The sequence below is a fragment of the Eschscholzia californica genome, unplaced genomic scaffold, assembly GCF_041429995.1.
Source record: "Eschscholzia californica isolate CP2 unplaced genomic scaffold, dmEscCali1.0.p SCAF_1, whole genome shotgun sequence".
NCBI classification, from domain to species: domain Eukaryota; kingdom Viridiplantae; phylum Streptophyta; class Magnoliopsida; order Ranunculales; family Papaveraceae; genus Eschscholzia; species Eschscholzia californica.
This window is the reverse complement of record NW_028238198.1, coordinates 49,799,230-49,802,351: the sequence shown is the minus strand read 5'-3', so window position 1 is coordinate 49,802,351 and position 3,122 is coordinate 49,799,230. Positions and strand designations below refer to the sequence as shown.

Below are 3,122 nucleotides of genomic sequence, written 5' to 3'. Positions count from 1 at the left end.
GGAATTATTCCAAACATTACTAAAGTTAAAATTAGACTATAACGAGCCAAATTATGGGCTACAACATTTGCAATTCGGTAACAAAAACTAAATTGGAAGTCATCGAAAAGACGTATCAAGCTTTGACTATCTGTAATATGTTTATGTATTTCCACAGAATTGAATTCGGGTCTTCCGGATAACTCTAGGATTGCTTTTGCGTCAGGTTTCGATTTCCACATGTTTGAAATTCAACGATGTTGCTAACTCGATACTCAGAAGGATTGCTTGAGCTTCGACAATTGACGAATCCACTGTGACGCCCCGTGTCCCAAAATAGACACGACCACGCCCCGGCAACTCACAGACGAGACAAAAATCCGACAGAGTCTCCTCTGTAAATCGAACCGGTCGCACCTGTAAACCTGTCATGCAAACCATACATTCGCATATACAAGAACAAACTATAAAGCGGAAGCTAAACAAACTCAACTCAGTTTCGGGTTGAAACCTGAACCACAAAAATACAAACGCCTCATAAAACGCCGATACAACTTATAAACAACTCTAAGTGTTACGTATATACATATTAGAGTTTTGTTTCTGCAATAAATACATAACTTGGAAATAACGAAAAACCATATAAAACGACAAAACTCTACTAGCCTCGTCTGACAAGATCACCGGCTGGAATACACACTCCGCCTCGAGGCTACAATCAAGAACCTGCACACTGACAACTGGTAAGGGGTCAGAATACTCACCGACACGAGTTATTCTGGTAGAAGACCAATCCAAAACCCATCACGTTTTCAAAAGTTCCTTTAATAAGTTGTAAACATCATGGCAAAACGAGTAATCAAACCAGTTACAGTATATACTATATACAAAACCATTTTCCTTAATCTAACAAGCAATAGCAGTGATTAGCTGCCCACCCATGGTGCGCTCCCAATAAGAGGAGAGTTCCTCAGGAGAACCTAGAGTGCGTTAGATAGTACCAGCCGATTTAGGCACTAGCTAATGCACTACGTCTCCTCGAGAAAGAAACTTACCCATAGCCGGTAAGTCCCTCTCCCACTAAGGGACTCCGCAATCATTGAAGAGTTTACCTCATGATACATATGAACCTTAAGTATCTAAATAAGTTTTTGATCACCGAGTTCGAATAAGAGAGCCGCCCCCCAATACCCATGGAAGGACCTGAACCTCATTCTCTTCGGTACCCTGTCATGCATCTAATGCGATCTTTCAAAATCAGTTTCATTCGTATATCAAAACCAATATTCATATTCAATTCATTATCTTATCAAACACGGAAGTGGAACAACCAATAGCTATATCACACACAATGCAGAGGGATTCCCAATCAATGTCACCTCCCAGACGAGCGGTCAGGAGTACGTCCCTGAGCCTCGAACTGGAGGCACGAGCACCAATGGCCAGCAAGTGAAGCACTCTACTCCGACAGGTCTCATGACTAGTGTCGCCCACCTCACCGGTCTCACACGGGTCACACCCGTGTCCACTTGTCATCCTACCTTCAATGGCTACGTGCCCGTAGGTTGACATAATCCGCAGTCGGGTACATACAAGAAAATCCCAAGTAGTTCGCAATCACAGTAAAACAATTCGAAAGCATTTCTCATATCGCATCAAAGCATTTCAAGCATATTTCAGTTCATCACATAAATCGAGTTTCATGCTACCTAAACTCTAGTTATAATGACACATATATAACTGTAGAACCTAGCACATTTCATTATCTATAAAACCATGCTGGATAAAGGGTTCAGAACCCCTACCTCAGTCCTTGCATCACCAAAGACCTTCCGCCTACCAGACGACCAAATTCTTCCTCATTCGCATACTCTGGGATAAGGAAGAATAACCAAAACCGAAAAGAAACATTAGGTTCTTATACTAAGAACCTTCGTAAATAAAAAGAATCATTAAAACAAAATCACGAAAACTTAAAAGAAAATTCGCTAACTTCGGAAGACTTCAAGTATCTATCGAATCGATCTCTAACTTCGTACCTATGTCTCCTGAGTATCGGAAATACAAACGAACCAACCAACCAACTTCTCATAAATTCTATTTTTCATTTTAGAGTCTCCATAAGCTGAAATCATATAATGAATTCCATACTATAAATCTATAGCTGAAACTATCCATTTATGTGAAATATGATAAAATTCGGGTAACTATCTCTATTCCAATTTATTCCAAAAACTAGTCCAAATATGAAATTCGAGCCGTAAAATAATTCGGCAGCACCCCGTCTATATATGGTCACCCCAAAATAGTCCATAACATTCTAAACATGATCCTAAACATAAAATTAGAAGAAATCGAATAATAATCGTCTAAATTGCTCCGAATTTCGATCCCAAATGAAATTAGTCCAACCATACAGTTATCGAAAAAACCATCCAATAACCATTAAATTTGGACAAAATTGAAAATTCTAAACGGACAGATACGTAGAACAAGTCGAATGGGATTACCTGGAACAAGTTTCACTGAATTCCGACCAGCCATCGCGAAGAAATCGACGAAGGAAAATTGGATCACTTCACGACCAATTTGTTCTCTCGGCTGAATAACTTTCAATTTGATTTTGGGATCTCGGCTGAATAACTTTCAATTTGATTTTGGGATCAATGGAAATCTATATAACAAATGACATAGGTTTTTTGCCATGTCATAACTTGGAATTATAAATCTAGATCGTTGAATCATCTTACGTAAATCTTGACCTCTCTTTTAAAAAGTCTTAAGGAGATGTTATGTTTAAAAATCATAATAACTACCCACTTCCTATAATTTCTCTAACTATTTTCTCTCTCTTATCTTAGAATTCACACGATTCTTTGTCTTCCTCTTCTCTCCCTTCAAACAACCCCAATATATCTCAAATTTTGTGTAATTACAATTATCATTTTTTCTGTATTTTTATTAATTTATCATAACATAATTATAGAAATTTCGTGCCCTACGGGCACGGGCTATACCCTAGTATATATACAAGGTGGGGTCCACATTTAATATAATAAAACCCATTCATTCCCTACATCACACGTCACAAACGCATGCACGGTGGATGAAAGCAAATGGGACGCCACGTGTCATTTTTCTAA

The 3,122-nt window shown here is 38.5% G+C and overlaps 1 long non-coding RNA gene across 1 annotated transcript; it reads right to left on the bottom strand.

The window, feature by feature from the left end:
* Positions 1 to 511: 511 nt before the first annotated feature.
* On the bottom strand, positions 512 to 2,599 carry LOC147567376 (uncharacterized). Its single transcript, XR_015237687.1, has 3 exons — positions 2,490 to 2,599; positions 1,785 to 1,851; positions 512 to 719 (listed from the first exon to the last, which is right to left on the bottom strand). It is a non-coding gene; the product is annotated as an uncharacterized LOC147567376 (long non-coding RNA).
* Between the last annotated feature and the right edge of the window lie 523 nt (positions 2,600 to 3,122).